Below are 12,567 nucleotides of genomic sequence, written 5' to 3' on the forward strand. Positions count from 1 at the left end.
ACAAGAATAGATATGGGTTACCCCATATCCAAAGATATTCGACTTTTAGATTTAATATGCTTATCAGTGTTTATAATGACGTTAATAAAAATAAAGTGCCACGCCACAGCATGATACGCCCGTCAAAAAATTACAATTATCTTAAACAATTAAAAGTGCAAGAAAATCATGTCAACCTTGATTTTAGATTTCCATGATTTTTCAACTTCTTAAAAAAATTTGTTTATCCATCTCCTGTGGTGTAGGCATTAATTATAACATATATTGCATCATTCATAGATTTCTATACTGGCTGTGTTAGACCTTGCCAAATGCCTATCATATTAAACAATATCAAATTAGTATGGAACGCCGTCACTGCCTTATAGCAGAACACTGCGATTGCATTGCGTCAACCTTCCATTACATTATGTCACCTCATTATGACATTTACTCACTCTACTACTGCATTGTGTCAACCTTCCATTACATTATATCAACTCTTTATGACATTAACCCATACTACTATTGCATTGTGTCAACCTTCCATTACATTATATCAACTCTTTATGACATTAACCCACACTACTGTTGCATTGTGTCCACCTTCCATTACATTATATCAACTCTTTATGACATTAACCCACACTACTATTGCATTGTCTAATTCTTTCATTACATTATGTCATCTCTTTGTGACATTTATTAATATTACCATTGCATTATCTCAACTTTCCTTTACATTAGGTCAACTCTTTATGACATTTACACACATTACTATTACATTGCGACAACTTTCTTTTACATGATGTTAACTTTTTTATGACATTTACTAACACTTCAATTATATTGCGTCAATCTTTCATTACATTATATCAGCTCTTTGTGACATTATGTCAAAAGATTTTTACGTGGTGTTAAGATACATTTATATAATTTCAACTCAGTGTTACATTATGTACACTCTCTACTATTTGGTCTAAGTAGTTCATTACCTGATGTGAATTTATCTTAATTTGATATCAAGTCGCTATAATACGATGTCAGAATTTCATTACATGATGTCAAAAAATTGTCACATGTGGTCAATTCTTTTACTACATTATGTCATCAATGCCCTTACTTTTTAACAAATCGTTATTACGTTGTGTCATTGTGGCTTTACATTGTGTCAAAAATGCTCAGCCTCTTGTCAGCATACGTGTATCTTAGGCTATTTCATATTGATCAGATGTGGAAAGCTCGTGTTATACTGTGTGCACTCTTCTACATTATGTCGATTCACTATTACGTTATGCGAACACGGGTATCCTCGGACTTTATATGCGCATAACGTATTTTCCGCGTTCCGGATGCACTAAAAATGGCGGGAAAAAAACAGTTGTACAAGAAATTCTCGGCGATTTGGGAATGGCATATTTAAATGAAAACGTAAAGCGACAAATGATTGACAATATTAATCTTGAAACGTGCAGCGCAAGGCCTTCACACTGCGACTGTGAATTAATTTCAATGGGTTTACTTTAATCTGAGAATTAAATAAATCAAATATTATGAGTCGAGCAGCATTTTTTTTATTTTCATATTGAATTGTTTTTTTTTTTATATAGAAGTCTTAAACTTCTTATCTTATTAAGAACATTGTCATAACTCTCCTTTTTATTTTAAAAAGTGTTAACACACCGTATAACAAACGTGCTACGGTGGGTTGGGGGTTGGGAGCAGGAATCCCGTCCTTCCATCTTTAGTGACCAAAATGTACATAAGATTAATAGATTTATTGGTTTTACTTTGTAGGACATTGCTTAAGATTAGTAGAATTAAGTTGAAAACTTTTTTTCTATAAAACTATAAAGCCTAAGGGCTTCTCTCCCCCCCCCCCCCCTTTTCTCCAACCATATACCATCCCCCTTCCTTGTTCAAGATTCCCATATCCGCCACTGATATGTGCCCATGCATGCTTGCTAAGGCATATTCAACTGATTTAGACTGATATATAGATTTTTGTAATAGAATTCTGGCACTGGAATTGTTGGAAAAATTACTAATTCCAGTGACGTAGCATCTTCTTTGAAAGGGGAGGCAGGCGCGGATCCAGGAATTGAAGTTAGAGGGGGCGCCAAAAATAGGCAAGGGGTCTGGGGGCCGCCTTGAGGCCCCCAGTGGGTCCAGGGCAAATCCCTGGTGGGGACCCAGGGGGCGAAGCCCCCGGAAGCTCCTTGGTTCTAGAGATTTTGTAGGGTAAAAAATGAGGTCTACCTAGTAGACATATTTACATTTTGTAGACGAAACTGTGATTTACGTTAACTATGACAATTTTATGGGGGCGCGCCGGGTGCGCCCCCCTTTAATTAATCCGCCACTGGGAGGTCAGCCAGAAAAAAATTCTACTCGAAACAAAAAACAGTCCTAATTTTTTTTTTCAAGTATACTACATTACTCGTATTGGACTATACTTAAAAAAGTGGGGATGGGGCTGTGCTTTCCAAACACATTACATCTTCTGTAGTTAAGTTATATATGGGAAAAGAGGGGGGCTGATATTATGAGCCTGAAATTCGTCCTAATCAATGAGGATCCCCCCCCCCCTCTTACCAGTCATTAAAAACGGTCGTCAACATTCATTATATACCAGATATACAGCTTTGAGATAATGAAAATGTATTTTTACATCAGGTAATGAACTTTGGAATCAACATGATAAAGAGTTAACACAATATAAAGATGTTATTAAATCACATTAGAAAAGGTTGACATAACGTAATTATATATCCACATCACGGAATGGAGTTTTGACATAATGTAATAAAGCGTTGATATAATATAAAGATATGTTCACATTATGTTATACACTTTTTACACCACGTAATAAAGCACAGACATGAAGGTAAGATGTGTTCACCTAACATCATGATGCTCCCGAAGTATAATAAAGATAAATCCATATCACGTAATAATGTTTTGATATAATAGAAATATACACTCTCAAAAAGGAATGGATTTTTGACTTCATGTAATGCTAAGTTTAATTAAAAAACAAAATTTGCTTGACGTAATGCAATTTTGACCTCGCATATTAAAGAAATGAAATGATGTAAAGAAACATTCATTTCAAGTAATAAAGTTTTAACACAATGTAAACACATAATCACTTAACAAAATGGATTTTTTACTTCAAGTTATGAAGTGCTGACATAATAAAAGAATGTATTTACTCCATGTAATGCAGCTTTGACATGATGTTATGATATTTTCACATCATATCATAAAAAATGACATAACGTAAAGATATGTTCACATCACGTAATGATAAATTGACATAATAAATGCATAGCTGTATGCTATAAGGCAGTGATGGCGTTCCATAAATTAGGCTTAACAACTTAATCTATACCTAATTAATTTTGAAAATAAAAGGCTGGCCATCAAATATAAAATGACCAACAGTTCTTCTGTCTAATTCCCAAAGGATACACTGTCAGTTAAGATAATGCTCTGAAGAAATAATTGAGACAGCTATATAGCCTTGCTACATTGAACACATTAATTAATCTTTAACTGGATGCTTGTCTACTCATTACTCCCAAGAGATTATTGGATCTGCACTATCTACCATAAAGCATTTTTAAAACATATAAAACCTCAATGATTTTTTTGTTAGATTTAATGGCAGACAGGTTTTAATATGCAATTCATATGGACATGCTGATTCCACCCCACCCCCATAAAATTAGTTTTTTAAAGTTCATAATATTATGTAATATCAAAACAGTTTATTATGCAAAATCAATTTAGTTTTATTTACTTCTCATCAAATTCATTTTAAAACTTATGCTAGCCAACAAGAGCTATTTTTAATCCAACAGGATTACCCATTTGGCCCAATACTCAAGGGATATAGATAGCACTGATGCTCTTCCTCACACTAAACTCATTAATTTCTCTCTCTAATTTGACATGCAATTTTCTGTTATCAAAGTTCTTCTTGACCAGTGCTTGATAATTAAACTCATGGGAGTGGTGGAATTTCTTTAATATACATTACATTTGTTATAGATTGCTGTCAAGTATATGCTAAAAAAAATATTAAGTATTTTTCTTGATTTAACATTTTTCTAATAAGGATAGTGCAATACTTTTACATTTTTTGGAGTGTGTAAATGAAGAGAAAAAAAAGACATTTTTTTTTTTATTTCACTTAAATTAAAGGTCACAGTGACCTTGAAATAGGTCGCGACACACCCTCTACCTAAGATGCATGAAGTGGCCAAGTTTGATGATTCTAAGTCTAATAGTTTTCAAGTTATGGACCGGACAGGATTTTTCCATATTTGGCTATAACTTTTTAAATATAGGTCAGAGCGACCTACTTTTTGTGTGCGACACACCTTCTACCCAAGATGTATCAGCTGACAAAGTTTGATAACTCTAGGCCTTATAGTATTCAAGTTATGAGCCGGACACGAGAAAAGCTAACAGACGGACGGACAGACGGACAGACAGACGGACATGAAGCCTATAACATAATACGTCCCGTCTTAAGACGGGCGTATAAAAACTGCAATGTCTAGGGCCTAGTTATGGAACTGGTGTAAATTTCGTGAGCATATGGTGAGGTCACCCAGTCTCCTAACAAACGGTACACATAGGCCTACATGAACCTGTGTCTGCAAGACCAACATTAGCCTTGATCTACACACGTGCGATGGAGCTGTTAAACGCATCCAGCGAGCTCGGAGGAACACGTTTTGTTTTGCCGAGAAGTTACGATGGCAGACAAAACTTTTCTTTTCTTAATTAGATCATATGAATACGAATTCTGATTAATAAAAATTATACAATCCCTGTTGAACTATATATAGTTTGTTCTAACATTTGCATCTGCAACAACTTGTGTTTAAAATGGCCGTGTTAGGAAATCAAGACCGGATCGGAAAATTCTAAACTGAAAACCTTTTTTGTTTTGAAAATTACTGAAATATGCTAATGTATTCGTCGCAGATATTACTTACATTATTCAAGTTCTATATAAAATGGTAAGCCTATGCTGAACTCCAACACGAACCCGAATGTCCGACCCAGTTCTCGTTTTGCCACACATTTTATCCCCTACAGTTTACAAAGTGTACACACGTGAGCAGAATCCAGCCAGGGATTGAAAATTCCGTCATTTAATAATATACACACACAATATGATTTTTTTTTCTTAAAAGGAAATTGTATGATAATTAACAGACTATAAACATGTACTTAATACAATTGTTGATATAGTATTATCAATTCATCGGTGAAAAAATATGAATCGAAGAATGACCTAAATATTCTCTATTATCAAACATGTAAAAAAAAAAAAAAAAAAAAAAGGCTGAGGAGGGAGCGAGCGTAGGAATATTGATATTTTTTATTTGCATTTCGGGGGGAAAGTGATTTTCTAATAATATTTTGACGTTATTTTTGATTTCTTTAACGTATGAAATACACAACTTCACTCTTATCATGAACAATAATGTTGTATCTACTTAATCATGATGGAACTATTTTGGTCGGACCAATTTGTGTGAGCTGCCGCTGAAAACAATAATATATCTTGCAGAGATATTATGCATTGATCGAATATATTAAAAATAACACTCTAAACATGTTAAAAAATGCCATATGGCGTTTTCATGATAGCTACATGCTCATTGTTGTTGCCATGGGTAAACGTTAAAAACATTCTGAGATTATTGCATAAGCAATGCTAGTCCGAAAAATCTGACGTTTTCCTGGCTTTTTTACGATTTTGATATTTTACATGCCAGGAAAACGTCAGATTTTTCGGACTAAAGCAATGCGTTCCCCCTACCGGTTTCCCCTTTTCTCTAAAATGCCATTTTATAATATGCAAAAGTTATGACCAAGGTAAAAGTGTCTGATGTTAAAATTTGGACGTTATGCATGCCTTTAATCTAAAAATAAATAAAACACATAAAGATATGGAATGCCATATACGACAGCCAACTGCTGACTGCTTACTGCCAACTGCCACACATATTTGAATAAATTTTATATTTATATTGATATTTTTATGAATTTTCAAAAAGAAGAAGAAAAAAAGGCGCGGATCCAGGACATTTTTTCAAAGAGGTTACCCTGCATGGTAAAATTATATTGACTAAATGACCATTATGTTTTAATTTATGTAATATTCAATATATGCCATTGATAAAGTACATTGTTTATTTTTTGTTTTCTTATTTGAAATAGGTAATAAAATGACTATTTTCTGCTTTTAATCTTTAAAGAAGTAACACCCCAACCCCACCCCCGGAGACAACAAAACATGCAAAAATCTTGGGGGTGGGGTGGGGGCATTTAAAATTTGCACAGTCATGCGTTAATGTATAAACTAAACGAACTAAAACTGACCTTGGACCCTCCACTTAGAAAACGCCGATCAAACATTTATATTTCTTTTTTTACAAATAAGATGTGTTTTACATGCATAGATATAGAGAGACAGGTCCGGACCACCCTCTGAAATTTGTAAAGTTATTTAATGCACAAACTAAACCAAATAAAAATTTCAAATATTCAATGTATTAAATGAATCAACCAAAAGGGACCTAAGACCCCCCCCCCCTCCCCGCCCGAAAACGCGGATTTGTGTTTAGTGGTTGGTATAAAAAAATGTCATGGACATGAAGATATGACGCATTAGAACGCCCTCTCCCCGGCCGAAATAAATTTTCACATTAAGGAAAGGACTTTACGTTTTTTTTGTTTGTTTTTTTTTGTCAAGAAATTTCTATGTTGGATTTTTTTTTTAACATGAGTGACCCTCTTGGAAAAAATGTTCTAGATCCGCGCCTGTTCTTTTTTTTTTTTTTTTTTAAAATTCACATAAATATCAATAAAAAAATAAGATTTATTCAAATATGTGTGGCAGTTAGCAGTAAGCAGCTGACAATTGGCAGTAAGCAGTTGGCTGTCGTATATGGCATTCCATACTAACCAGCCTTTCATTACATATTTCATAAGATATTCATATGATGCATTCATTTACTATGGAATGCCATATACGACAGCCAACTGCTTACTGCCAACTGCTGACTGCCAACTGTCAGCTGCTTACTGCCAACTGCCACACAAATTTGAATGAATTTTATTTTTACATTGATATTTTTGTAATTTTAAAAAAAGGCGCGGATCTATAGGACATTTTTTTTTTCCCAAGAGGGTCACTCTGGTAAAAAAAAAATCCAACCCAGAAATTTCTTGCCAAGAAAAAAAAAACGTAAAGTCCTTTCCTAAATGTGAAAATATATTTCGGCTGGGGAGTGGGGGGTTCTTATGCGTAATACATTCATGCCTATGACATTTTTTTAATACCAACTTAACACGTGAATCCACATTTTTGGTTGGGGAGGGGGGTGGGGGTTTTTGGTTGATTTATTTTATACATTAAATAACTTTTTGTGGTTAAGTTTGTGCATTGAATAACTTTACAAATTACAGAGGGGTGGTCCGAACCCCTCTCTCTAGATCTATGCATGTAAAACATATCTTATGCATGTAAAACATATCTTATTTGTAAAAACAAATTTTCTTAGTGGAAGGTTCAAGGTCAGTTATACCGGTAGTTCGTTCAGTTTATACATTAACCCATGACTGTACAAATTTTACCCCCCCCCCCTCCCCGATTAAACTGTTGCTATGGCGATTAGTTTATGCAAAATATTCCTGGATTCATGAAGAAGTCTCAGAAATATGTTTTTACTTTAAAAATTGATTTTGGTTTCCACCGATAAGATTTAATTCCATAAATAACTTGCATATTTGACAATTTGTCTCTTTCTCTTAATCAAAACATCCATTTTTGTTGCTAGGCAACCGATTGTAAATATTAAAAAACACACGTTTTTGAATTTAAATTCCAAAAAGGATATTCCTCTGCCTTTATGTAAAATATACCATACTCTTGTATTGTGCAAGAAGTTTGAGATATATGGCCTTGAAAAATGCCCAAATTAACAAAAATGCTGAATCAGCAAAAAATGCAAAACAATGAAAACATGCATATCTTCCATTGCCCGTAAAAGAAATATCTTAAAATTAAAATTGTATGTATTACATGGTTTTATCACTTGAAATGTTTATCTCTATGATAACATTATTTAAGAACCCCTCTGGTAATATTCACATTCAATTTCAAGCCTCTAAATTTAGTGATATATTTGTCCATAAACATGGAAAATTGACCGGTTGCTAGGGAAAATTTCTGTGGCCATGTTTCCATAGTAACCAGGACCCAAAATAATTTTCATTTTACATACGTGGTTCATAGGGTAAGAGAAACCTATGTGTGTAAAATCATCGAATTCTGAGAACCTTCATGATTCACCTATTGTCTGATTCTTACAGAGACCTGTACTTTAAAATTTCTAGTGAGGCAAAACTATTGTGGCTGGGGGTCTGGGGGCTGCCTAAGGCCCCCAGCAGGTCACGGGTGGAGCCCTGGTGGGGGGTTCAGGGGGGCAAAGCCCCCCGACGGAAAATGAAATTTTGGGTTTTAGAATGTAAAAATAATACTTTCCTGGGCAGAAATTTCGCCCCCCCCCCCCCCCGTTTTATGACTTTAGCATTCATCAGTTCATATGACACTGCATGTACTTACTGAATTTAAAAGTATTTTAAGTTTTAAAAAATGCTTTTTTTCGAACTTCTAACACATTTTTAAAAATATCTAAATATTGAATTTTTGCATCATTTGGAAAGATACTAGTAATAGAATTATTCACTAGTTTACAGGGTTTGTGAAATATATGACGTCCATTATAATTTCTAGACTTTCATTTTTTCCTTTCCTTAGAAAGGATGTCAACTTCGTCTGTCCCCCTTTTTGCCCATGTTTATTTTAATGTTTTACCACAAAAATTACTTTTACGTTTTATAACAGAGGCACTTGTTTTTGTAATATAATTTTATAAGGTTTTGACCCATAGTATAATAATTTATTATACTTTAAAATTTTTATTACAGAAACAAGTGCCTGTGTTTTAGAACTAGAACCCGATCTCATGAATTTTGACCCTGAACATACTGATATGAAAGTACAATATTTCTTGATTTGTTTAAATTATAAATAAAAACAGTTACGTTTTAAAAAAATAAAACAAATAAAACTAAATCATTTTATGTGATGTATTAAATTACGAGAAAGGGATGTTGCTGAAAAATCTAGTGAGGCAGTTGCCTCATTGCCACAATGGAAGCTACGCCCCTGCACCATTTCCTATTTCTAACGCAAAATCACGCATATACCGTTTCCCCGCAATCATGCATTTTCACGCAATTTAAAAAGATGATTTAATCTTCAGTTTATTGCCAAATTTTTCTTTTTTATACTTCCTTAAATCTCATAAAATAAGAAAATTTATTTTGTCATCAAAATATTATATGATATTATTTACGCTAAACTTCAGAGAAACTTGTACTAGGCTTGCGGGAAAACGGTAACGTCATATTTCTATGATTCTATGACGTGACATTAACTGTATGTTGCATAACAATTCAGAAAGTTGTAGAGTTAAGACTATAGTCTATGTAAATAAATACAGACGGAGGGACGAAGGAAAATGTATGACCAGAAAAGCTGTCAAGGTCTAACAGCACAAACTTTTAAGGTCAGTATTTGTCCAAATCAACATTTGTCATTTTATTGGAGTATTACTATTTTATAAAAAATAAATTGTCAATATACACGCACACTCGTCAAGAAAGAAAATGAATGGTTTTTGTTTCCACTCATTAATGCTTAGATTCATTAGTCAGAAATCAGCCTTAATGACAAGTCATTACTGAACAATGATTGTACATAAATGAAAATGGACCATTGTAAAAATTCAGATAACAGCTATTGCTTTAAAGTCCTTATTACGAAAAATTCTAGCTTCTACATATATATAGCAATTACTGATTCAATTTGTCATTTGATTATACCCGCACTTTCGAAAGAAAGTTCGGGTATATTGTTGTTACTCATGTCCGTCCGTCCGTCCGTCCGTCCGTCCGTCCGTCCGTCTGTCACACTTTTCTTCCCAGAACTCCTCCTACATTTTTGACAGTAGCTTAATCATCCTTTGGGAGATGGTTGGGGGTGTCATGTAGATGTGCAGTAAGGTTTCGGAATTTTGATTTTGCCCCGGGGGATCAAATGGGGGTCGAAAAATGACGTTTTTTATACAAAAAGCCCCTTCTTCCCTGAACTTCTCCTACATTTTTCACAGTAGCTTAATCATACTTTGGGAGATGGTTGGGGGTGTCATGTAGATGTGCAGTAAGGTTTCGGAATTTTGATTTTGCCCCGGGGGATCAAATGGGGGTCTAAAAATGACGTTTTTTATACAAAAAGCCCCTTCTTCCCTGAACTTCTCCTACATTTTTCACAGTAGCTTAATCATCCTTTGGGAGATGGTTGGGGGTGTCATGTAGATGTGCAGTAAGGTTTCGGAATTTTGATTTTGCCCCAGGGTATCAAATGGGGGTCGAAAAATGACGTTTTTTATACAAAAAGCCCCTTCTTCCCTGAACTCCTTCTACATTTTACTCAGCAGCCTAATCATCTTTTGAGAGATGGTTGGTGGTGTCATGTAGATGTGCAGTAAGGTTTCGGAATTTTGATTTTGCCCCGGGGGATCAAATGGGGGTCGAAAAATGACGTTTTTTATACAAAAAGCCCCTTCTTCCCTGAACTCCTTCTACATTTTACTCAGCAGCCTAATCATCTTTTGAGAGATGGTTGGTGGTGTCATGTAGATGTGCAGTAAGGTTTCGGAATTTTGATTTTGCCCCAGGGGATCAAATGGGGGTCGAAAAATGTTGTTTTTTATACAAAAAGCCCCTTCTTCCCTGAACTCCTTCTACATTTTACTCAGCAGCCTAATCATCTTTTGAGAGATGGTTGGTGATGTCATGTAGATGTGCAGTAAGGTTTCGAAATTTTGATTTTGCCCCGGGGGATCAAATGGGGGTCGAAAAATGACGTTTTTTATACAAAAAACCCCTTCTTCCCTGAACTCCTTCTACATTTTACTCAGCAGCCTAATCATCTTTTGAGAGATGGTTGGTGGTGTCATGTAGATGTGCAGTAAGGTTTCGGAATTTTGATTTTGCCCCAGGGGATCAAATGGGGGTCGAAAAATGATGTTTTTTATACAAAAAGCCCCTTCTTCCCTGAACTCCTTCTACATTTTACTCAGCAGCCTAATCATCTTTTGAGAGATGGTTGGTGGTGTCATGTAGTTGTGCAGTAAGGTTTCGGAATTTTGATTTTGCCCCAGGGGATCAAATGGGGGTCGAAAAATGACGTTTTTTATACAAAAAGCCCCTTCTTCTCTGAACTCCTTCTATATTTTACTCAGCAGCCTAATCATCTTTTGAGAGATGGTTGGTGGTGTCATGTAGATGTGCAGTAAGGTTTCGGAATTTTGATTTTGCCCCGGGGGATCAAATGGGGGTCGAAAAATGATGTTTTTTTTATACAAAAAGCCCCTTCTTCCCTGAACTCCTTCTACATTTCACTCAGCAGCCTTATCATATTTTAAGAGATGGTTGGTGGTGTCATGTAGATGTGCAGTAAGGTTTTCGGAATTTTCATTTTGCCCGGGGGGTGGGGGGATGGGGATCAAATCGAGGTAGAATTTTTATATATTTTTTTTTTACATATATTTGACATGTTTAATCACCCTGCTTTCAAGAACTTCCCTAATATCTTATGCTGCAATAGCTTTAAACCATGATCATTTAGAAAATGATTAGTTTGTTTTGTGTATGTGTAAAATGGTTTCAAAATTTGAATTTTCATATGGATGGCAAAAAGGGGCTGGAATGATATGGCACCTCCCTAACCCTGGTGGTCATGATTTGCACAAACTTGAATCTACACCTCTTGAGAATATTTCCATATTAATCATGCTCTTGGTGTTCCTGAAAAGAAGAACTTTAAAGATGTGTTTCCTTTTATTCCTAAATAAAACTTTGATCCCTAATTGTGGCCTGACCCTAGCCTGAGGTGATGATTTGAAAAACTAAAATATGTCTATAGGACATGAATGTCACGCAAGATGTGTATTACTAATGGTACATTAAACAAGAGGCCCATGGGCCACATCGCTCACCTGAGTACTGAAGCTAAGAAAAAGTAGAAATTGGTTTATAATTGAAAAGTTAAAATCCAAAAGTAATCCCATGATCAATCATGGATTTGCTTTTCTTCAAAAAATTTTCCATATATTTCTATGTAAAACTTTGGTCGGCCATTTTGGCCCCGCCCTACCCCCTGGGGTCATGATTTGTACAAATTTTTGAATCTACACTACCTGAAGATGCTTCCATATAAATATGATGAATTATGGATTTGTCATTCTTGAGAAGAAGATATCGATTTTTAAAGAATTTTCCCATAAATTTCTATGTAAAACTTTGGTCGGCCTTAGGGTTTGGCCCCGCCCTACCCCCAGGGTCATGATTTGAACAAACTTGAATCTTCACTACCTGAGGATGCTTCCATATAAATTTGATGAATTATGGCTTTGTCATTCTTGAGAA

This window comes from Saccostrea cucullata, unplaced genomic scaffold (assembly GCF_032062105.1).
Source record: "Saccostrea cucullata isolate Sc308-1 unplaced genomic scaffold, CSIRO_AGI_Scuc_v1 ctg5885, whole genome shotgun sequence".
Lineage (NCBI taxonomy): Eukaryota > Metazoa > Mollusca > Bivalvia > Ostreida > Ostreidae > Saccostrea > Saccostrea cuccullata.